The sequence below is a fragment of the Strongylocentrotus purpuratus genome, unplaced genomic scaffold, assembly GCF_000002235.5.
Source record: "Strongylocentrotus purpuratus isolate Spur 01 unplaced genomic scaffold, Spur_5.0 spur5_scaffold_19, whole genome shotgun sequence".
Lineage (NCBI taxonomy): Eukaryota > Metazoa > Echinodermata > Echinoidea > Camarodonta > Strongylocentrotidae > Strongylocentrotus > Strongylocentrotus purpuratus.
The window spans coordinates 29,929,876-29,955,996 of NW_022145604.1; the positions used below are offsets into that span (position 1 = coordinate 29,929,876).

At 37.4% G+C, this 26,121-nt stretch overlaps 1 protein-coding gene across 1 annotated transcript in view; it reads left to right on the top strand.

Annotated features, from left to right (window-relative positions):
• Positions 1-1,985: 1,985 nt before the first annotated feature.
• Positions 1,986-26,121, top strand: part of LOC105442235 (ly6/PLAUR domain-containing protein 6-like) — a 44,059-nt gene continuing 19,923 nt past the window's right edge. Inside the window, exons 1-3 of the mRNA XM_030990842.1 lie at positions 1,986-2,447; positions 6,305-6,476; positions 8,132-8,387. The gene's annotated coding sequence lies outside the window, so the exon portion shown is untranslated. The remainder of the gene's footprint in view (positions 2,448-6,304; positions 6,477-8,131; positions 8,388-26,121) is intronic.

Here is a 26,121-nt window from a genome sequence, read left to right on the forward strand (position 1 = left end):
TAAAATGCACACACCCAGAACAAGGGTTATGATTGGATTCATATTTTAAAGACCCCTCGTTAAAACAGGTCAATAATGGCAGATGACAAAGGTCTTTGATTTTATAGGGTAATAAATTTGAGTCAGTATAAGTTTGTTTTTATGATAATTTGAAGGGGGAATCGTTTTTGTAGGGGTAAACTTTGCACCATGACATAATGTAATGCTGTTTTGACAACAAATTTTATGCAACAATTCAAAACAATAATATGTACAATATCATTTCAACATGTATTAGATCATGTGACACAGTTTCACATCAAGTCAAGATAGTCATATACAATGAAACCTGTCTATAAAGACCACACAAGGGAGACAAGAAAAGTGGTCTTTATAGGCAGGGGGTCTTATATGTACAGGTTTCTTAACTTTCTTTGTACATGTTTCAATGAGAAACCATTTTCAAGGGAAACAAAAAATGTGGTCTTTCTATACATGTGATCACTAAAGCAGGTTTGACTATATGTTTCAGTTTTATCATGCAGCACAACTGCACGAAGACAACTTTGTATTGCTATTACACACATGAAACATGTATCTCTCTCTCTCTCTCTCTCTCTCTCTCTCTCTCTCTACCTCTCTCTCTCTCTCTCTCTCTCTCTCTCTCTCTCTCTCTCTCTCTCCCTCTACCTCTCCCTCTTACCCTCCTTCATTGTACCTCTTTTGTTCATGTATTTTCTGCTATCCCTCCTTTGTTTGTCCAATCCCTTTCAATCCCACCTCTGCTTGTGTCATCTTCTTTCATATTTTGTGAACCGCTGAATATATGAATTGATTGCAGCTAGATTCTGATTCCTGCATGAATGAAGTTCATACCGTGGTCACACCAACGAGTACTGACACCTGGGGGGTGTTTCACAAAGATCCTAAGTTCAACTTATCTCTAAGTTGGACTTGAAAAATTATGGAAAGCCGTTAGCATCATTGAAAATATTTGTATAAATTATTTTAAAAGGCATAAAATGTTGATTCAAATCATTCATATTTTCTATTATCTTGGGAGATTTCATGTTCTTGATGTGGAATTTATGAAAAGTCTAATATACTTGAATTCTGCTTTTGAATGTATTTCATTATAAGGCTACAAATGGCTCTCCATAATATTTAAGTCCAACTTAGAGTTAAGTTCGACTTAGGATCTTTGTGAAACACCCACCTGACTGAACAAAAAATTACATTCCATCCAATTGCCAAGAATTTCTCTTGATGATGCACTTTAATTGCATAGTAACATTGATAAAGCAACACATTTTCTCAGCAAAGCTAAGAAACAGGCTTCCTGTATTTGTTGTAATGAAAACCAAAGTTGTTCAATATTATGAAGATGAAAGATATTTTTATAATGTATCTGGAATGTATAGAAAAATTGTTAATAAGTGGCAGTCACCTCAATTTTTAATTGTATAAAGGAAAAATGAGAGAGTCGCCTGAACACCAAGTGAGTCAAACATTTTTATGTAACGTCATGAATTTTTTGCTTACTGATACAAACATACATAGCTTTCAAAGTTGAAAAAAAAAATGAAATTGAAAAATAAAGTATTTATATTCCATTCAGAAATTTGTTTTCCACTTGTAAAAGTTTACAGAGATCAATTGACATTAAAAAAAATTCCTAATCTTAGACATTTGTAGAAAAAGTAAGCTAAATTAACAATAGCTGTATAGTTATTGAATTTACCATTACTGTAACTGTATGATTATGATTAATTTTTTGTTGTAAAGTTGTCTTTAATGCAGAACTTATGTGAAATTTCGATTTTAGAGCTTCATAAGAATGGGTATAAGAGAACTCTTCCATATCTTCTTTTGAGCATCTTTATCCCTCTGATGTCACTCATGTTCAGTGGGATGTAAAGTTTTTCTTGAATCTCCCTCCCTCCTCCTAGAGACACCCTAATATGTCATGGGACAAGCTTGTAAAAAAAAACTTCTCTCAATCTAAACCAACCTCCCCCAAATCAATCGCGGCATTGTGTTTCAGTTTGAGAGGATTGTGGCGGAGAAGTCAAGCCTGACGCATTATTGTGGCCGTTACCAGTCGGGGCTGGAGTCCACACTGAGCTAGCAGTGCATTTATATTGTTTGTCTTTCATAGGTGAGCACATTGGAGTGTCTATTGTGCTTCGCGTCTGGTTGACTGTCGGGGCTCTCCAAGCCATTGTACTTTAGTGCTTATCTTCATGTAGCTCCGCTGTGTACATTGTTACTTGCACAGTCAGGAGGGATGATCATCGCAGTGGCGGTATTGTGAGGGTCGATCGCAGTTAGTTTTCTTCATGTCGTTACCGCAAATGGACATCCATTTGGAGGACTTGAATGGAGAGGAATAATTTGATAACGATCGAATGAGGATATTCGGAACAATATACGTCTGGAAATAATTACTCTGCTTTGCTCAAAACTAGGTAAGTGTGTCTGGAAGTCCAGCTTATCTGGATTTTGAATCATTTTAGAAGATACACGTACTTGTTGCAGATCTGTGTTACCACTCTTGACTATTGGCAATGATTGTACCAGGGATAAACTAAATTTCAACAATTTCAACAAGAGTAATTCTTAAAGTGACTCGGTAACATAATTGCCTCAGATTCTGAAACAAAATCCTGGATTAGGCTCATGCTGCAATCATAAACCTTTAGTTCAGTCAGGAATCCCATGACTTTTACAAGCCGATCGCCTGTCAGATTATCAAGATATTCATGATTGAAAAATCAAAATCAAAATTTCCTAACGTTTTTTATAACACAATGTCCAATCAACTAGGGAAAATGAGTACTGGGTATGGTACATTTTCCTACTTTTATGATCTTCAATAGATTGGGCAATTGCAGTAGTGATGATTTTTTGGCAAGCTAGATTATTTTGAATAACATTTGATTTTATTTATTTGCAGGTCACAAGACTACATACAATACGTTCTTTGTTTGTTAACTACCGGTAAACACTTGAGGAAACAGAGAGAAATAAAATGGCCTTCTCCTTCTCCTTCAACGGTTTTCTTGTTCTACGATTTCCACTTCCATGTATTCTCACTAAAAATAAACGCTAATCTGCTAACCAAAGGTATCACTTGCATGATTTCAGTGATTACCAGAATTGTTTGTTTATCCTAAGTCTTTCTGGTGGCAATACTCCTGATTCCTCTCATTCAAGATATTCCATAGTCCAGGGCATTGGTAAGTTTTCTCCTGGGCTAGTTCGGCTCAAAGGGACAATTATCAGGGATTATTGGGAACTTTTTTGGATTTTATACAAGCCCCATATGAATAGGACTTGTAAGGTGTTTCCGGTTACATGCACTGTTGGTAATAAAAAGGGAACTGAGATTGAGAAGAAAGCCCAGCAATTAGGCCATTAAAAAAATATACATATTTAGCGTCCCCGCCCGCTTCCTTTTGGGGGGCCGCCTCCATTTTTTTTTTTTTTTTTTTTTTTTTTTAAATTATTTTTGATTTTTTTTTTGAATTTTTTTTTTAAAGAAAAAAACATGTAAAACACTGCTAAAAATCAATCTATTTCTGATAAAAAAAAAAAAAAAAAAATGTTGGCGGACATCTTGAAAAATAGCCCGACTGTCAGGGAAAATGTACCGAGCAGCCATTTGAGCGGCCATTTTGAAAGAAAAAAAAAAGAAAAAACAGGGCCTCCTCCTTCCTATTTTTTGAAAAAAACAGGATGCTAAACATGTTTTTTTAATTTTATTTGGCCTTATGTAACAAAACAGGCATTTAGAGAGAAAGAAACCACTATCTTTTTGAATAAGTTAATAGTACATTGAACAAATTTCTCATCCGCAGGATTTTCCATACCATTTTTAAGAAATTTATGATATTCCTTATTTCCTTAAAGCTTCTTTTATATGACATTGATAATATTACAAGGACCATTACTTAGCACTTACTCCTAACATTTCAAGACTCTGTAAACAAAGCAATTATATTACATTTGTAACAACATTTAAAAAAAAACGTAGTCAAGGCTGTCTGAACAATTGTATCCTAATTTACATTTATCCTCTAATGTATTCACTAATTGTGAAACAGACACATTGATATTATCATCTTTGACTTGTAGGTGATTTTTAAAACAATATTTGAACAAATCCTCTGGAAAAACGAATCAAAATACCTATATTTACAAATGTAGGATAAATATGTAGATTCAACTTTTGTATACATCTGATATGACTAGTGTTTACATAGATTGAAATACTTTTAGTTAATGGCAATCTTGTAAAAAATTAATAAGCAAACCATTACCCTTGAATTTAATTCATTCCAATTTAGCAACACACTGACAGATCAAAAACTGGAATGATTGTCAATCATTTCTGCCACATTTACTCCAATATTTATACCACTTTCCATATTAAAATTCATCCCTGAGATAAATTTGCAATGACTGAAATTCAATTTCAGTTAATGATGGAGGCGCCGCAGCCTAAGTACACAAACCAAATATGCCTGTGGTTGGTTTTGAAATGGCCAGTGACTTTGAAAGAAAAGGATGCATTTTAGGCATCAGATATTCTTTGACTGTGATTGATGATATGGAGACTGTTGGCCGATTTTGTTCTTAATCATATCCACAGTATGTGGGCTGTGGCTTTGAACTTGACTTTTGTTAGTAATTGAATGATGTGGTTTGCTTTATTACAGTTATTTGTTTTATTGTCAGTTATAAAATAATGGGAATATGTTTGATGATGATGATGATGAACAGATGTATATTACAGGATAGAAAATGTTATATTCAAAACAAATAGTTGGATATTTTTGTATTTCACAGCATGTTTTTGCAAATGTGTATTTTCATTTTTTTTTTAGTGTGACATTGGTGTTAAAAGTGACATCAATTGATGGATTTTTTCCATGGTAATCTGTTATTCTATGTCAGTTACATTTATGTCAATGTCTCTCTAGCAAGGTTCTTTTAAGGGATTAAAAATTCCTTTTCTAACCATGTAACAATTAATGTATCATGATTCATGACTTTAATTTAATTCTGGCCTAATTCAAGTAAAAAGAGAAAGAAAGATTAATTAGAATTACATTCCCACCACACCAATAACTGCTGAAATCTGATGAAACCAATATACTCATTTACTCCTGTGAGAATGCATCATTACGATCAGTGTATACATGGATACATGTATTATGCAGTGTGCATTTTGGAAATCTGTTTTCATCTTCACACTTAGGCTAATCATGAGCATAAATAATACCTACAAATGTGAGAGTGTACTGACTACTGAACATGAGTGTTGAAATCTATTTTCATCCTCGCACTTCTCGACATGCTAAGCATCTGCATAACTAACCCCTTCATGAGAACATCTTCACGCTGTCATGCACACATGGTGCATACATCACGGATGATTGTGAACTCAGATTCCCCCTCGAGGATCGCATCACCTCAGCTGTTGCCATAGTGATGGCTTAAAGAGGATGTCGGGTACTGATCTTGCTGATGCATTTTTGAACAAAACTGTAGAAGTTATTCTTAATAGTTGAAGGACAGTTCTGCAGAGCTACCAAGTGTCACGCATTAGGCGTGACGTCACGCATTTGGAGGATCTGAAAACGGCTCTCACACACGGCGCGCGCTAGATTAAAAAAAAACGCCATACCTATACGTGTGTTATACCCTCGCACGCGCGCTCGCGCGCCGAAAAATGAAAATGTCACGCATCGCCGATCTTTTACCTTGGCGTCTCTGGTTCTGTATTAGGAGGAGGTTTTGGAATCATGAATTCAAAATCATTGATGAGTTATTGTTAAAGAAATAGCTATGTTTTGTTCTGTTCATGAATTTGACATTTATACATTTTTAAACAGAAAGTACTGAAATATACTGTATGTGTGTTCTTTGTTACTACTTGCAAAGTCTATGCACAGTGTGAAGATCAGAAACTTGTCACACAATATTTTGCAGTGGTGTAGCATTGGTCTGGTTGGTTAAGAATCCGGGTAGCCGGATTACGAGACCACTGCTCTACCAACTGAGCTGGAGAGGAAAAGGCCATAGGAAGAGGGGGTCGAATCAACTTCTTTTCAACTTTGATATCCCTCTCCCATTCTTTCTCTACCCTTCCTTCTCTCCCCGTTTTTTCTTATTTCACTATTTGATATCAGAGCTACGCAAATGATTTGTGAGTTCATTTTCTATCATTATTACGTAAGAAGAGCACAGCGGAGACTGACCTTACACCAAGAATGTCTTGTAATGATTACCAATGTGTTTTCTTTCTTTATCTCTCCAGGTTGTAGAGCTCTAATCCTTCAATAGGACCAGTCTGGATTACACAAGGAGACACGCCTTCATGCTCTGCCGATGTCTTATTGTTGTCAGGACTATGCCGGATGTAACCAGCTAGCCCTCGTGTGGGAAGAGTAGTTAGTTTGAAACAAGGACAATACTCAACAGTCATTGAGGTAGGTGACACGGTTGGTCGATGTCCATGAGTATATTATTCACTTATTATTTTGGTTAGAATTTTTTAATTTGATGGATCACCTGGCCAGCTGAATTTCGACCCCTTGTAGAAGTAATGAGTGCACGACCTCTTACAAAAGACCATTTTCAAAATTCAAATTAGAAGAACAAAAAAAATCATAAATTTGCTTCAACTGTGAATTTTGTTATGTTATGACCTTGTTATCTTGAGACCTATCTACATGTACATACATCCAAGGTCCAGAGATGCCATACAGTCATACTAAATATCACAATGTTTAATTTACTTGCAGCATTTTGACTATCATGTAGGCTTACATAATGTATGGTAGGCATTTTATGCTAGCAAGAAAAAAATTACTTTCAACTCAGTCATTGCTTATATTCCAGTTGATTTGTAAAATACAGAAGCTAAAACCTCAAAACCATCAATTATGTTCCAATATAAGATGAAAATTGATCCAAAAAAGGGTCTAGTTTGGAAAGAATTTGTCTTTTATTGAGTTTAAGACATGTGGAGATGTAAAGTAAGACCAATCAATAATCCGACTACTGTAAACCACTTGTGGAATTTATCCAAGATATACTTGAATCAGTAACAGAACACTCCTAATAACAGTCAGTTTCCAATAAAGGAAAGCAAAGGCTCAGACTACAGACCCCAGGGGTTCTGACGCTGATCTGCTTTTCTTTTCTATGGGGGCATTCACACCGCAAACAAAAACCATCGGTTTTGTTCATATCCCAGAGTTTTGTCAGAAGTTACATAACAGCCACCTAGTAACTACCCTTAAAAAGGATTTTAAAAACCTTAATAAAAAACCCACCTCTGGATTGTGTTTTATTTAATGCCAGCCGACATTCCGCCGTTTTTTCTAGTGTAAATGCTCACTTTCAAGACACCAATTAATTATTCCTGTTTTTGGTCATGTGACGTGCCTTGCTTCTGTGCAGAGCAGCGAAAAGTGGTGCATGCACGCAACTTACACTCAATTAGAAAAACACAGTTGTAGCAAACACAACATTTCTCAAATGGGTTTATCCAGTATGCAAATGGTAGTTCAAAAACAAACGTTTTTCAAATTGTTTTTTCTGTTATTGTGAATGGGTCTTATCTTGAGCACTACTGCTGGTTCTGTAAATTGAGTAGGCTACACCATAGGATGCCAGATTGTACAAAAGCTGTTTCACTTGTGCCTGGTATCCTTTTACAGTGTTTGGGTTGCCAGGGATTGTTTATATTCAAAGAAAGTTGAACTTTAGTTTTGTTCTGGCTTCATTAAATCAAGAATTATCTTTTGAAGTTTAATTGTGATATTGTAGCCTATTATGTGAAAATTGGGCTACAATAAACATGTACAAGACATGCATCGCTCTATGCCCTATGTTTCTCTACCCCACAATATCACAGCAATTTCAAAATCATTCAAAATTATTTTGTAGGGTAAAGCAGGAAAGAAACTTTAGTGAGAGAAGTACATTAATAACATGTCATTAGAATCTGGTTTCTATTACATTTACAATTGAAACTAGTATCATATCAATTCATGAATGATTTAAACTTCTATTGAAGAATAAACCGCACTTGTCATTTTCTAATCACTGTCTTTGGTTTCTATTTCATCATCTGCAGGAATCTCAACTGTTTACTGGATTATATTATCACCACCGTAAGCCGCTCACGATCTTCGTTCTTTGAACTTGGACCTTGTAACTTCAATACACATAGGAAACCCAATCATCCTATCATTGTGCAAATAAGTGACTTTCTTGTTGTTACTTTCAAAGTCGGACTCTAGTCGCATTTATACAATAGACTCCTGGCGTCTACCCTAATCGACGGAGTCATCCCGCCGTTAGAACCCTTGGACTCGGACCCCCTTTTTCCGGTAAGTACAAAGATCACATGTTCGTTGGTGCTCATTGTATCGGGCGCTTCTGTTCAGCTCGTCTATTAGTTCTATTTGTACATTCTCCAATTCTTTGACCTAATTTTTCCAGTGGTATTTCTTGTCCAGTGAAGCGTGTTTGAGTGTAATAGCTGGGTCTGTATTGCGGATGATTGATGTTGATGTGTGTTTGATTGAATGGACAAGCTATCAATCATCTTTTAGGAGCTATTCATTAGGGTCAATTCTTTATGTCCGGGATTAAGATTGCGTGAAAAATTGATGAGGTGTTCTATTTCTATGGAGAGGTTAGTTGTTAGGTCCATGATTTGACCAGATTTCTAATTCATAGGATTGACTTTGCTTCTTTGACAAAGTTCTCTGAATCCCAGGTGGGATATAATTTATTATGCGACCTTAAACTTGGCTAATTTGGTGCACAATTGCACTTCTGACCCAAAATGGAGATCTCCTCAATCAAGTCCTCAGCTTGGATCATGACTTTTTGTTAGAAAACATGTAGTGTTCCTTGTTCTTATTCTTTCATTTGTACTTGATCTCCGAAAGGCTTGATCAGTTTTTCTCCATTTCAAATACATGTATCATCACTATTGAATTGGTTTTTATGATTTATATGAGAGGAAAACAGATTATTTTTAACTGATATCATGAAAACAGATATCAACCAGTGAAAAAAATAATGGAAGGGTTGAATGATTTATCACTGGAAAGAATATACAAAGAAGCTTTGTCAAACTATATAAAATCAAATCACTGTGATGAATTTCACTGTAAAACACAAGTCCAAAAAGATGTTCCTTCAACAACAACAAAAATGAAAAGGAAAAAAAAAGTGTCCACACTGCTACCAAATAATTATCTCTATGGGATAGGTCAGATCACATACTAGGTTGTAGACTGCAAGTTTAGTTTGAAAAGGATTAATCCCAAGGTCATTAGGAAGGCTCTCTCTGGTGTAATTATACTCATTATTGAAGCTTTCTTTAATCTAATTAAGTTTGTTCCTTCTGAAGTGGCTTGCCATTTGTGCTTATAGGATTAATCAATGATCTAACTGTAAGACCATCAATGACAAAAGGCTAAGCTTTTAGCTTTCCCATTGAAGAATAGCTTGTGGAATGATTAGGTGTTAAAGGCATTACATTTAGAAATAGAGATGTGGACTAGATTAAAGCAAGAAAGAGGATTAAATTCCTTCTTCTGTTGGTGTCTAGCTTCCTCGGTGCTTTGAATGAGAGATCGTCACAGTTCTCTGCTTGAAATGAGACTGGGATTCGATCACTCCAGGAAATGGAATACTCTGGTTGACTTACCTATTGATTCGTATCGACATTTCCCACTGAGTGATGCATTGTGATGCTGATGACGTTAATACCATACTCTACTCGTTTGGCAAGACATTAATCTACATTTGCCACTCCCCACCCAGGTGTTGAATAGGTACCAGGTAGGATGCAAACCTAAATGTAGTTTGCTCAGCATTGTGAATATGGTGCCTGGCGAGAATGCTCCCCAGTGAGTGGAGAATATGAGATAGTGTGCCGGCAAGCCTGAATTCGATGACCAGGAAATATCTGTAAAGCGAGACATAACCGGTATATGCACTATATAAATGCAGAATATTTGTATTATTATTAGCTAGTATGTTTGGACTGTAAAAAAACAGAAGATCAAATCTCTTTTGTGTAATTAGCATGAGTTTTTAAGTAACCTTTGTGTTTAGCACTGCAAAAGTGCAAATACTGCTGCTACTACTTCTAGCCTTACATTTTAATCAGGAATGTTGAGCAAAAAGTAATAAACAGTTTGCTTTTACTGATGTTTACTAGCCCAATCTCCATAGAAAAATTGCAAATCTTTGTTCTGCTAATGACCTTTAAAATCAGAAAGTGCAAGTAGCATGTATACATGTGCATGTACTTTCAGCATTACATGAACCAGGTGAACTGCAAATTTCAAAGAAATTCCCCGGCAGTCTGCACTCGCATTCAGAATGTGTGCTGTTCAGAGGAGTAGTTGCTCTGAATGGTCTGCTAATGTACAGATGATCAATCAATAAGATTACTATAGACTGATGATGCTCTCCATGTTGTTCACATTTTTATGCCTCCGTTACGAAGTATCCGGAGGCATTATGTTTTCGGGTTGTCCGTCCGTCCGTCCGTCCGTCCGTCCGTCCGTCCGTCCGTCCGTACGTCCGTACGTACGTCTGTACGTACGTCCCGTTCTCGTGATCACGTTATCTGAAGAACGGATCGATGGATTCCTACCAAACTTTGGTCATATATGTATCTAGCAAAGTCGATGAACTGATTAGATTTTGGGGTCACGAGGTCAAAGGTCAAAGGTCACAGAGCTCATTATGTATGCAAAAACAGCTCGTGATCGCGTTATCTGAAGAACCGATTGATAGATTCCTGCCAAACTTTGGTCATGTATGTATCTTGTAGAGTCGATGAACTGATTAGATTTTGGGGTCACGAGGTCAAAGGTCAAAGGTCACAGGGCTCATTATGTATGCAAAACGGCTCGTGATCGCGTTATCTGAAGAACCGATAGATGGATTCCTACCAAACTTTGGTCATGTATGTATCTTGCAGAGCCAATGAACTGATTAGATTTTGGGGTCACGAGGTCAAAGGTCACAGGGCTCATTATGTATGCAAAAACAGCTTGTGATCGCGTTATCTCAAGAACCGATTGATGGATTCCTGCCAAACTTAGGTCATGTATGTTACTTGCAGAGCCGATGAACTTATTAGATTTTGGGTAACGAGGTCAAAGGTCAAAGGTCACAGCGCCCATTATGTATGCAAAAACAGCTTGTGATCGCGTTATCATTAGAACAGATTGATGGATTCCTGCCAAACTTAGATCATTTATGTATCTTGCAGAGCCAATGAACTGTGTAGATTCTTGGTTCATAAGGTCCAAGGTCATGGGCTCATTATGTATGCAAAAATAGCTTGTGAACGCATTCTCATTAGAACTGACAGATGGATTACTATTTAACTCTGGATATCTTGCAGAGCCAATGAGCTGAGTAGATATTAGGATCATGAGGTCAAAGTTCAAAGGGTCATATATGTATATGAGAAATTGTTTGTAATCACGATATTCTGAGAACCTGTTAATGGATTACAATTGAACTTGAATTTGAAAAATTTCTTCTGTTTTGGTTTGTAAAATTGCTCTATGACGGAGGCATCATTTTCGACTGCGCGCAGTCGAATTCCATCTAGTTTTCTATGAAAGGTGGAAAGTGAATGTGGTAGCTTGATACCAGATACATAAACTGTACGTACATGTACCCAACTATATAAACCACATATTGTAGAGGGGTGGTTTGAATAGATATAATTATTGATTAGAAGGACTGTCTAAGAGAGATGAAGCAATAGGCTGGATGTTGAGACAGTATTAATTATTCAATGTTTGTTAAAGATATCACTTGCTTTTGATTGTATTGTAAAAAGAGAAATCAATAGTTGGACAAGTATGTCACTTGAATTGTGGACGATCGAATGTAGCGATGGGGTGAAGGATATGAGTGTTGACAACCATGTGAAGAAGAAAGCAGATAGCATTGATCATTTTAGAATTGCATGTAAGGTGTCATTGTTGAGAGAGAGAGGGAGGGGCTATTAAAAGGAAGAGTTTACAGGAAAAGAGAGAAAAGGAAAGAAACAGGAAGAAAGTATTTGAGAGAAAGGGAGGAGAAAGGAGATAGAGAGGGGGGGGGCTATTAAGAGGGAGGGTAATAAGAAAAGAGAGAGAAAGAAAGAGGGAGAAAGTATTTGAGAGAAAGGGAAGGGGAAGGGACAGTAATAACAACAGAGAGAGAGAGAGAGAGAGAGAGGGGGGGGGGGGGCTATTAAGAGGGAGGGTAAAAAGAAAAGAGAGAGAAAGAAAGAGGGAGAAAGTATTTGAGAGAAAGGGAAGGGGAAGGGACAATAATAACAACATAGAGAAAGAGAGAGAGAGGGGGGGGGGGGGCTATTAAGAGGGAGGGTAATAAGAAAAGAGAGAGAAAGAAAGAGGGAGAAAGTATTTTTGAGAGAAAGGGAGGAGAAAAATGATTCTGTATTTTATCCAAAATTCATCGCAGCAGGCCCAGTGGTCTAATTGTGGACCTTATAAGAGTACAGTCTAATGGACTAGCTTGAAATTGACATCTTGTTTAAATTTAACAGCAGGAGTTCTGTAATATTGTTTTCAACTAATTGGAAACAGAAGTATTGTTAAATGAAATGAAGGACTGAAACAGCAGGCACGAAATGGATAGACCAGCCAAAGAGTTACTAGGCGCCTTGTTACTCCTTGGATCAAATTTTTAGAATCAACGTGACTCTATTTATCAATGTCTAAAATTAATTTAGATGAAAATTAAAATTTACATTTGATCTCAATATATTATTGATTGGGAGAGGATTGGAGGAGGGGGAGGGGGTGTGCTTGGTTTGTTCGTAATGGCAGTGTTGCACACCAACCCTTTTTTGACAGGAAGTCCAGATTGCAAGTTGGGGGAGTCGTGAGGCACAGGCTCCTTGTTTAAAATTTCAAAAATTTTGAGGGATCTAGAGTTTAGATTTTTGGGCGGAACCTCTGTTACTATCGAGGCCTGCATGTCAGTATCTAGAGAGAAAGTGAGGAGTGAGTGGGCACTCGACGCTATAGAATGGGGTCAGATGAAGAAAGAATATGACAAGAGGATTTAGAGAAGGATGAGGACAACTTGATCTTGAGTAGGATTTAACAGTGAGGACTGGATTAAAAGTGACATTTTGGAACGTGGATCATTGTATCAAAGTCAGATTACCTTTTGATGACAGAACTTTCTACCGCAAGATTTTGGAGATCTTGGTCTTCGGTCAAGGTTCCACCTTCCAATCTGCTTGAAGACTTATCCATTATCAAGGTTTCTACCAACCTTTAGGTGAAGGTTTGGACTTGTTCAACCAGTTTATGAGGGTGTTTGAGTTATTACAAACTGCTGTCTGGAAATATGTGTGTTATGATTGAAAAATTTAAGCTGTGACTGCTCACTGCTGTATAATGGAATATTGTCTATATATAGTTTGACTTTTGTATACACACAAATTATAAAGAATATGTGGTGTAACCAGTTCTAACCACAAACCTCGCCCAAATATGTCATCACCATGGAAGCCTTCAAAGATGAACATAAATTATCAACTTGTGTTGATTTAAACTATTAATTCAATACCATTTAAAATATGAATGTTTTTGAAAAAAGATGTTGAACACATCATATCCGGGTGGCCATGCACTCATTGCTAAGCATAATTGGTTATCCTACTACTTCAAATCTTTTGAGAAATATACTGGTATACTTTATTGCTCAAACTTGGTAAATATTGTTGTATATTGTAGCTAAATGGTAGGTAACTAGTAAGGCCTACAAATATTATGTTTACACTTGACCTCCATCTTATATGGAATTTTGAACCTCTGAAAAAGTACCCAAATAAAATTTGAGGGCAATATCAAATCTTTGCATGATGTTGATAGCCATTAAAAGCCACATCTTTTCCTTAGGACTGGAGCTGACAAATAGGAGATGACAGTGTTCCCAGCTATCGAGTTAAGCCTGAAATCCCTTTAAACCTATGGTAGATTTGAAGATGAAATCAATGAAATCTTTGTCTGAAGTACCCTGAAGTACTCTGACCCTACTCACATCCAATGGAGAGACAGACAGGTGAATAGAGGAGATGGTACAGGTGCAATTATGGATGTGTTCTTAATAACTTAATGGCTGCATTCATTCATTGTGTGTTGGAGCAGTCTTCTCTGCTCTATCTGAAGTACATTGTACATGTAAAGGTGAATTTGAGACGATAAAAGCCAGACAATTTGAGCACATGAACATTTAGTGAATTACAAAAGTTCAGTGCTGTGATTCATTGCTCGTATTTTTGAGGCACAAAAGTAAGTGAATGGGGAAATTCACAGAAGTTTCTTTCATGCGAAAGCGTCTGGTTTTACAGTTTCAAAGACATGGGTTACTTTGATCAGAAACCATGATTTGGCAAACCTTTAAAATAGAGTCCATAAAATCAATCAATAAATTGATAATTGGTATCAATTTTGTTTTGCTTCTGGGAATTCTCTTACACCATTTGATGCAATGGTTTGGAGCCATCAAAAACATCAAGTACATAAATTTTTTAATTTTTTAATTTTTTTTTAAAGCAACAAGAAGTGGACCAATACCTTCTACAGATCAATGCCAGGTTTGAGCTTGTAGTCTTCTACGTGTTGAGTATTGACTACCAATAAGTGTGACTTCTTAGTCCTACCTGTGCTCATTCGTGGACAGTACAGGTGACATTGGGCGCGTTCATGCTTGATTTTGACGGCCAGAATCAGGCATCTGTTACGCGTTTAGTTTAAAACACGGTTGCGTCTTAGCTCACTTTTGTAGAATCACCGAAAAAACGGCGATCACGATCGCCGATCGTAAACTCACAAAAAGATGCGTTTACAATTTGTAAACGCGTTTAAATGGGGTCAACTCACTGACCTCTAGTGGGTCTATGTAGCATGCACAGTGAAGGTTTGCGAATCCAGCTGGAAGACCAATTAAGGCCACACACTGAGAATTGCCTGGGGGAGCCAGAGAAGTAAGCATGAACAGTGCATCGTGGAACTGCGATCACGATGAGCGTTTACGATGAGCGTTTCAGATCGCTCATTCTGCCTTCAAAATTTAAGCATGAACGCAGCCTTTGATGGTAAAGCTGAGCGACCCTCTCTTGCTTTAATTATTCATACCTGAAGCGCAAGGTGTGAATCGTATGCTCTCGCACATCGTCCTCGCTTCAGCTGACCCTATTTTTATTCAGATATTCAACACTTGGAGCGATTTCATCAAGAGTTATTTGCCCGCTGCTTCTTTTGATCTCGTAGAGATGACTGTCACAAGGTATGTCTTCATCAGCTCAAGATTGCCAAATCCCGCTATTTCTGATTTAGGAAACAAGCCTGAAATTACACATCGCGTCTTAATCAGCTCGAGACTCGACCTTGAAACTAGAAACTCAAGCTCAAGATATTTTGCTCACCGTTCGCACATAGTGCGATTCTTTGCACCGGACAAATAGCGGGATAATGTGCAAACGACGGTAGCCCGAGATATCTTGGGATGATTATCTCGACCAAATATCCCGCTAATTGCAACTGCGGTCAGAAGAAGACGCAAATTAGCTGGATAATATGCGATCGGGATAGTTCAAATAGCGGGATATTTGGCAATCTCGAGCTGATGACGACAGGCCAACTGTCACAGGTACTACATGTAGTATAAGTGGGTGAAGTGACAGCTTAGATGCCAGCTGGATGGCCCCATGTATCTCAATTTTATGAATCCTGATTGACAGGCTGAACCTTGTTTCATCATCTGATCGATAAGCGCTTTTATTTCTTATTTAAAAAGAAGAGCGATGTGTAAGTTTGTAAGAGGATGATGGGGGAATTGAAAATCCTTTTTAATTCGTCTTGAAGGACAGAAGTGCATCACTGAAATGGGTTGTGCATTTTGGTTTAGAAATGGGAAAGGGATTATCCAATCATGTGGTGTACTGTATAGTGATGACCATTGTACTTTTTTTTAGCCTAACTACATGTACACTGTAGAATGGTTTAAGAATGGACTTTTTGCCGTAACAAAGACTTTCTTCAGATTTCTTTGATTTTATTTGATAAAGAACAAGATAGTTTGTAAAGGGATGATTGGGGAATTGAAAATCCTTTTAATTCATTTTGAAGGACAGAAAGTGCATCACTGAAATGAGTTGTGCATTTTGGTTTAGAAATGGGAAAGGGATTATTCAATCATGTGATGACCATTGTTCTTTTTTTAGCCAAACTAGAATGGTTTTATAATGGACTCTTCACCATACAAAGACTTTCTTCAGATTTCTTGGATTTTAGTTGATAAAGAACAAGATACTACCCATTCTGAACTGCTGTGTAGTTTTTTAAAATCTATTTCCTTCACACACAAGGTGGACAATAAACAATAAGAGGTGTCGTGGACGAGTGGATATGTCACTGGACTGTGGATCACAAGGTCCACGGTTCAAGTCCCACCGCGGCACTAATGTCCTTTGGCAAGACATTGATCTACATTTGCCACTCTCCACCCAGGTGTTAAATGGTGTTAACGCGGAAGCTAATGTGCTTAGATTAGCAAGTGTGCGCATGTAAAAATGACGCCTGGCTGGAATGCTCCCCAGGGAGTGGAGAATGTGCATAAATGTGCATAAATGGTGTTAACGCGGAAGCTAATGTGCTTAGATTAGCAAGTGTGCGCATGTAAAAATGACGCCTGGCTGGAATGCTCCCCAGGGAGTGGAGAATGTGCATACATCGTGTGCAGGTAAGCCTGAATCCGATGACCGGGGTAATAATATGATTGCAGGGCCCTCAGGGAGAATAGTATGAATACTGATGAGGCTACCCTGGGTAAACAAGACATATTATTATTATTATTATTAGAGGTAATTAAAAATAAAAATTATACTCATAGCTAGGATAGAAATTCCAGTGTCAGGCCATTGCATGAAACCTAAAGGCAGCTGTTTGTGAACAAATCAGTAGCCCAAGAACAGACAAGCATTTTTGAGAGTTGGGCAAGAGAGCACAATCAGCTATGAACAAATATCTAATTGCATTGCCAAATTATTGTACTGAATATCCATGAAAAATATGTAGGGGGTTGCAGCTCCCAGCTCCCCCACCCAATTGCTATGGCCCTTGAAAATTGTACTTGTGAAGACATCAGAATTTGTGTCTTGAAAATGGAGAAAAAAGTCAAACAATCTGTGAAACTTCCATGTTGTAGGTAACTTGCAGCAGTGGCACTTACAGGTGGAATGGGGCAGCAGAATCAATTTGGTTGCAGCAAACATGCACTCGTTCTACTCATCATAATTCATCGAAATGGAGTGATGCAGAAAGATGCCCTCCTCAAGCTCATCCTCATGAATTAATCTTGTTTACAATGATTCATGGCTCTCTGAGTGAATGACAGGTCTACAGCTTCACTGGTGGGGATGATTGAAACATTGCGGACTGTCAAACCTTACTTTGTGGGAGAGGTAAAAAATATGCAGTCTATGGCAAATTTGTCTTGTGCACAATGCACAAATGTACTAGAATATTGAATTAAAAGTTTCAATTTTAATTACTTTGATTTAATTTTGATAAAAATATGAATTCAAATATTTCTATTAAGTAACTGAGATTGGATAAGATAGCCAGACAATCAGATATTTTGACAAAGGCTAACAGACAGACTACTTCAGGAGAGATGTAGAGAGAATAGTAAACACATGAATGAGGAAGATGAAATGAATATTGACAATAATGACAGGTGAAAGTTAGTGAGAGAGAAAGAGAGAGAGAGAGAGAGGGGGGAGAGAGAGGGAGAGAGAGAGGCAGGGAGGAGACAGAGAGCCCAAGAGATGGATTGATGGAGTGAGAGAAAGTAATAGAGACTGAGAAAGAGATTTGGTCCATGGAGAGGGAGGGGGAGGGGGAGAGAGAGAAAGATAAAGAGAGAGAGAATGAGGGGGTGAGAGAGAGTTAGAGAGAGAGAGAGAGAGAGAAAGGGGGGGGGGGGGGAGTGGTGCGGGGTGAGAATGGAATATTTCTTTTGCATAGAGTCCATCTCATATTCTTTATAACAGCATCTCAAATCCAATACAAATCTATAACAGCCATTCTCCTCCCCAGGAATAAATGAAGCAGGAGACAGATAGACACTGAAATCACCCAAAGGCATCAACCAAAAACCTTTCAAGCAGATATAACCACAAAACACTATAGATGCAAAATGTGATGAAGACAGTTGGAAAACAAGCCATGAGATAAAGATGAGAATTCTTCATCTAGGGTACATTGCATTTGCTTCTTCTTTTATGAACACTTCATCCAGAGCCTGGAGGAAATTAATTTTGTATCAGGAAGGAAATTAATCCCGGTTATGAGATGAACTCCAGAGGCTATCCAGGGTATTGTGATTACAGAATTTATGTACCAAATTGGTTTTTCACTTTGTTACGATTGCAGAATTGTTGATATTATTTTCTTCATCTTGGCTCCAGTTATTTAATCAATGAAATCTTAGCTGTTTGATATTTTCTATCCATGATTTTGTTCAGTCTTTTGAATGTGAATGCAAGGACCGACTCTCTGATCTTGTTCGTTCTTTATTACTTTCTCTTCCTCCATCAATAAATATATTTGTCTGAGAATAGAAATGTCACAAAAGAACTTTTATGTCTTATTTTTCATTGATTTAGCTTGCGTGACAAATTTATGAAATGTTTGTTTGATAAATTCCACAAATTATTTAGAGATTTCATTGTGAGATGCTATGTAGTGTATATCAATTGCTCACACTTCTTCAGAGTGTTCTTAAAAATGTATATAAGTTTGGACTTTTAAAAAAAACTTATTTATAATATATATTTCATATGAATTAGAAAGTAACCAGTAGACATTGTAACTCAAGTGATTACATTGTGGTATGAGGGAGAGAGAGAGAGAGAGAGAGAGATTTGGGTGGAGGGGGAGTTGTATGTTGTGTGTTGCATGCATGTTGCTCGGCTCATTTCATCCCTGAATATCTGGTCCGTCTCTCAACACGATTATGTTAAGTGCCACATTGCCCCTTCCAGCAGCCTAGCACACCCAAGAATACTAACATCCATTCAGAACCAAAAGGGCATTGAATCTGTGTTAAAGTAAATGAGCTGATGCCCTTCTGGCCCCAAACAGACGGTATCCCCGATTACAATCTGGCTAATATTATCGAATCCCAAGCCTCGAGCTATGGACTGCACAGCCCCCACTCGCTGGATACCATCAAATCTGTTGACGATACCTGGCGGTTATTTTCCAACGCCCGGTCGTGGATCGTTGGCAGTGGCTAAGTGATTGGTAATCTTGCGAGACCTTAAGGCTAGGACCCGTGTAGGTGGGGGTTATGTTTCTTTATCACCGTTGGATTGTACTTTAGGGACCTGCATCGTGTCCACATGTATTGCAGAATGTTGTGAAGGAATTTTGAAAGTTTGGAATATGTTGTGAGTTGTGAAGCAGGCCTGGCCTACATGATGCATGGTGCGTACCGGTCTGAATGCATCTATTTATTTCAAATCTGTTAGTCAAATGTAAATATAATTAATTATTAATATGTAGATGTTGTATACGGTATTGCACTTCATGAAATAAAATTAACCTGGAGGACATGGAGGAAAGGGAGAATTAAAATGAAGAGGCTTAAAAAAAAAATGAAATTGACGTAGTAGGATGAAGTAGGTGCAGAAAATGTATAATAAATGATTTTAAAGCCCCACTGCACTACTTATAGCTACTTGTGCCCTCTATATAGAAAACAATGACTAATCGATGACCACTGGTCCCCCATGATCCCCTTTTGCTTATGTTAATTGAGAGCTGATTTGATGAGATAACCACCTGTCAGTGACCAAACTAGTGTAATGAGGCTTTAAATGAAAGGAAACGTTTCAAAGTAAAAAATAAGAAAGAAAGAAAGAAATTGGTGGATTGGTATTAGGATGAGCTGAAAACATGACGAGAGGAGGGAGAAGGTGGTACAGGCGAGTAATAGAGCAGGAGTCAGATATATAGGTCTACTTGATAATTCTAGTGTTAAATATTTGTGAGTCATCAGCGTATAAACTGCATCCCACCATAAAGGCTGGTGATGATATGATGCTGGTATAGTGAGACCAGACCAATGAGGGAATGGGGATGGGTGAGAAAACCCCATCAACCATGACACATACATGTAACATCCTCATTAATCTAGCTACAACCTGTGACTCATCATTCCCACTGCCCCCCCCCCCCCCCCCCCCCTCCCATTCATCACAACAAACCAGTTTGACGATGATTGAATTGAAATTATACACATGTTAATAGCTGATAGTGATACATGTATTTCATTTTGTATTGATATCATAGTCTCACAATCCAGACTAGTCATCCCACCAACCTACCAAAGTGATAACGACAGACTCTTTATTTTACCCTTTGGGGATAATGAACATTTAAAAGCTTTTATTTTCCTAGGCTAATGTGAGTTTTCTTTCGTCATATTGTCACCTAAGATACCCCTATTCAATTGCTAAATGAGCTTTAAAGGTAGGCTTTACTACTTCAGCTAGAAGGGATTAGACCGCCAGCGAGCCAGCGAGGTCACTGTGACAGGTGGCTATCTCATTAACTCAGCTCTCATTTAACATAAGAAAAAGAGGATCATGGGGGATCAACAGGCACCGATTGGGGAAGTTTTCTATATAGAGGGAGCAAGTAGCTACAAGTAGGACAGTGTGCCTTTAATATATTATAGGCCATTTCTTACTTTTATGTTATTATTTTCACCCTTTTCTTCTAAGTATTGATATATATTTAGTTTTTGTTCTGAAACATTTTATCACTTCTTTCTTACAAGGGGGAGGTATAGATAAAAATGTATGTACAAATACTTAACATTTTTTTAATCGTCAATTCTGTCGGTCTTAAAGGAAACCAAAACCTTCATACTAAGTTACTTTTATTGTAAAGTTTAAGATATTTGAAAAATATCAGTGAAAATTTGAACAAAATCGGGCAAGGAATAAGGAAGTAAGAGCGTTTTGAAATGACTAGTCACTAGAGGACGGTATTCAATTTGATGACATCATCTGTGGACAACTCTACATGCCTTTTGTACATCAAATTTCATGTTTTTCCTTCTTTCTTGTGATTGAGATAATGTACTCCCCTGAAAGAAAGATATAGAATGCAAAATGATATTCTACATCACATGTTATGAAGTCGGATCAATTAAGAACAAATAAATATGAAGAAAACAAAAAAATTGTGAAATTTTATGTACAAAAGGCATGGAGAGTTGTTCACAGATGATGTCATCAAATTGAATACCGCCCTCTAGTGACTAGTCATTTCAAAATGCTCTAACTTTCTTATTCCTTGCCCGATTTTGTTCAAATTTTCACTGATTTTATTCAAATCTTTTAAACTTTACAATAAAAGTAACTTAGTATGAAGGTTTTGGTTTCCTTTAAAGAAGACTTACAACAAAAATTCAATAGAAGAATGATTTGTCATTTAGAGAACTTTTGCACAAAATTTATTTTCATCATCAACATAAACAGCAGAACTATAAGTGGAGACTCCTTCATTGACAGCCACACCTCCAAGTTGTTAAATCTAGAGTCCTCCATTTCCATGGCAACAAATTACCATGAGTAATGATAGCTGTCCCATTTCCCCAATCTAGCCGTAAATTTAACGGCTTCCATTGACAACTGCATATTGCTTCTTTAAAACCAAATGCACAGTGAGTTTCGATTCGTCTAGTCTGTCTTGTAATGAATAGAGCCTGTATAATGAATTGTTCATTTATTTCAATTTGAGGGATCGCTTTGCCAATTTGCTGTTTATCGTAAAGAGATTGCAAATGTCAGTTTTTATTTCAGGGGATGATACAAGCATGCCACAGTTATTAACTAGAACTAGAAGATGAAGAAACTTGTTGCAGGTTTTGAAGGCGTGTACTGCTATTAAAGCGTATATCACTTTGGCTTAGGGTATTTTCTACTCCTTGAATGGATGGTATATCTGCAGTATCAGTCATTATCATCATAATCATTTCCTCCTCCTCCTTTAAAATCATCAATATCAATTCATCATTATCATCATCTTCATCATCATCATCATCAAATCATCATCATCATCATCATCATCATCATCATCATCATCATCATCATCATCATCATCATCATCATGAAATCATCATCATCACCATCATCATCATCATCATCATCATCATCATCATCATCATCATGAAATCATCATCATCATCAGGATCACCCATCTACATGTACCTTATATCTTGAATCTTCATTTGCTTGTACCCCCCCCCCCCCCCCCTATTATATCTCTTTTTGTCTGCTTTGTTTCATATGATAGAAGTTGAATTGATCTTTCTTTTGAAAGTCATGTTTACCATGTGAAGAAATAAAATTGATCTGGAATGTGTACATGTATGAGCTCATTTTCTTGGAAGTTTCAATACAAACATTTATTATAGAAAACCACATTATCAATTACCTAACTTGACCCAACTACATCATGATGCAAACCTAATGTAGGGAAGCTGAATGATGAGGATGAAGGAGGGGAGAAAGGAAGGATGGAGCACACATCTTGAATGCCAGTGGCCATAATGCTCAAATCTGCAAATAATTACACTGCCAATTGGCTGTTCAGGAATTATATTGGAAGTAAAAACCTCTGCCAGGTATTCATCAGCACCACCTTAAAAGCGACTTGTTTGAGGAGCAAACTCGTCAAATAGGCAATCCAAACAGAAGGTACAATGCGATAACAAAGATCTATTAGCCAATACGGACACCTTTTTTGCTCAGGACTTCCATTCCCTTTTTTCTCCCTTTTAAAATCGTTAGACTGCATGTACCTTGCATGTATTATTAACATGGATGTCGTGGGGGTAGCTCAGAAGTACATGTATGCTCATTGTGCAATTGTGATCCCTTGCATGTGCATGTGCCTCAAGTTCAAATATTGGTAGAGTACATTTCTATTTGAATAAGTTTGCAAGCGCTTTGCTCAAGGGGGTAGTTGAATTTCTTTGAGATCATACTCATGAAGTTTCTGAGCATGAACTATATGAGCTATTTTGCATTCATGTGATGTGCTGTGCTGTACGTGAGTCAGAAGGATGTTTTATAGCTCCAAGTGATTTATTTTAGTTAAAGATAAAGACGAGTTCTGGTCTTGCGATTGCATTGTGAAAGAAACGTTGTGGAATTGATCAGAAAAGGTTGATCATCTAGTATATTGTATTGGTGTGTATACTGCAAGGTTCTAGAATCATCAAAATGATAAGAAATGTGGCCCAGTCTTGGTTAAGTTACAAGCACTGTACACAGAAAGATGTATATGGGACTACCCCCGCACGTGTGCGACACGTGCGTTATATCTCTCAGGTCCAAATAGATATAATAATTTACCAAATATATCAATTAGTAGGCGGTTTCTCAGAAAAATTTGTATGATCACGTATTAGTCAAAACATATTCTTTCACATGATTGGTAATAAGAGCTTCCATTTCATTTTTTGAGAGGGGGGCGTTTCCAAAACTGGTCTTTACCTTTAAAGTTTCTGAGTATGAACTCTACCAGCTTTTCTACATTCATGTGATGTGCTGTGAGTCAGGAGGATGTTTTATAGCTCCAAGTGAATTATATTAGTTAATAACACCTTTCTAGCTCTAACTATTAGCAGACAGCATTTAGGCCTACACTTCACTTTCATTTTGTGATGAGACCCTAGAAATGAAAGTCGGATTGAGTCACATGGGACTAATATGCTCAATTCAATATTCCATTCTTGTATAGCAGATACCACATTATAGTCCTACATTATAGCTTCCCTATGCGCTTTCATGCAAAGAGCTCTTTGGAAATTATTACCCTAGCTTTAGCTTCTGCAGCCGTTATTATCAGCGCACAGTGCATTTCAAGGAATAATTTTCCCAGGTACCCATTAACCTCACCTGGGTCAAGTGTGGCAAATGTAGATTAGCGTCTTGCTAGTTGATAAATGCCCTTCTGGCTCTCAGCAAAATACACTGTCCCAATTAACATTGTGAGTTAATTCCAGTCCAGAAAAGAAAGTCAATGCATACATCATGCTTACTATCAAAAAGACGCAAGGGATTGAGGCATTTGATCAGGTCTTCATTTCAATTTTCCTTTTGATTCTTCTGTTAGCATAGAGAGCTGCCATCTCGCTCTTTGACAGAGCAATTCAATCTCACCTATTGTCTGCATCGCCAGCTACTAGGGTCGAATGTTTGCTTGAAATAAACTGACTTTATCTTCGCTTCAGACACGAGCAGGGTCGGTTCACAATGAAGGCATGCCTCTCGCCAGAACCTGAGGATTACAGAGCAGTTTGACTTTCTCAGCCAATTGAGATCATCCTTCGGAGTATAACATCTGCACAGATATTTACCATGTTCTTTGGAAAGTTTGTTTAACTTAAGTCCTAGGACCCTTTTTGATATCTTTCCATTACGAAACAGGTGATTGATGTATGTCCTCGCGATTCTTTAAGAACAGTGGCATTCATTTGATATGTTAAAAAAAATATATATAAATACCTTGTTTTCTGTAATAGAAACAAGAGTATTATAGGCCTATTTTCAGGTATAAACTTTTCTCACAGTGTCTAATCTTACAAGTCATCATTAAATTCAACCCCATTTATCATTATCAGCATCTGCAGCATCATCATCATCAATTATCATCATCATCATCGTCAGACAGCTTTGTCTTCTTAAAGGAGTTGCCATGTGTTTTCTTCAACCTGTAAATTCTCATTTTGCCTCCATTATTTGTTTTTTCTAAAAAAAGGTTGAGAGTATACGTATAGCTACTAGCTAGGGTTTTCCACCAGTCCGTTTTCCCTAAAATTGTGCCCCCATTCTGTTTCCTGTAAACTATTATGCCCCACTGCCAGTGAACCAGATGCAGTGCATGTCTTGAATATTATCTTGCTACAATGCCATTTTATTTCTTCGTCGTAAATGTAAGTGGGGTCCACCTCCTGGCCCCGTTGTTCCTTTAGTTGTCCATCCCAAAAGTGTGTTCTCCGCAAACTTGAGCACTTTGTTACTGTCAAACTAAGGAGTGTAACCATGGTGTAACGATGCAAGGATGCCCTCCCCACCACGCAAGGAACCATTTTCTCCATCATGTTATGTTAGATGAGAGATGTGTTCCATCTCGCATCCGGCAATCTCCCATCGTAATCCTGAGGGATGTAATCCTCTACCTCATCTGTCTCATCATATTACCTGGCGCAATGCTGAATAATGAAACCAGCGTGTCTGTAGCTCGGAGGAACAGCATACCATCATCATCATCATCATCATCTGCATGTGGGTCTGCATGTAAAGTGCACTTGCGAAGGCCCTTCACATTTTCAATTTAAAGTACAGGACCATTGATTATAGTTCATTTCTTTAAATTTGAAAAATTATTAGGCGACTGAGCCATCAATCATGTTTAAAATAAAACTAAGGGTCACCCCCCCCCCCCAAAAAAAAGGTGTCTGATATCCATATATTAAAAAAAGGGCAGTTTTATCTTTATATACTAGTGTAAATTTAACAAAACACGAAAATCAAACAGTTTCTGTGAACAAATATGAATATGTTTAGGGTGACATCATGGTATTTTCAAGATCTTCTTTAGCACTGCTATATTTGCCACATAATAGTGAGGTACACAGGGTGCTACAAGAATTTTTTTCACCACTTGCCCTGTCGGGCAAGTGGGTTTTCAATTTACTTCCCCAAACAATATTTCCACTTGCCCAAAACTTTAAAGCGAAAAAGGACTCGAGGTTAAAGCATTTATTATCTCGTAATGATAAGTTAGTGTTTTAGATAGCAAATTAATGCACATACATGTACAGTGTAACTGTACTGAATAATAACCTAATATGTCAAAGAAAATGGTCAACAAAGGATGGTTGAAGGTTTAAAAAACGCATTTTATTGATTCTCCATAAATAATCAGATTCACATTCATCTGATTTATATGAGCAGCGAGTTTT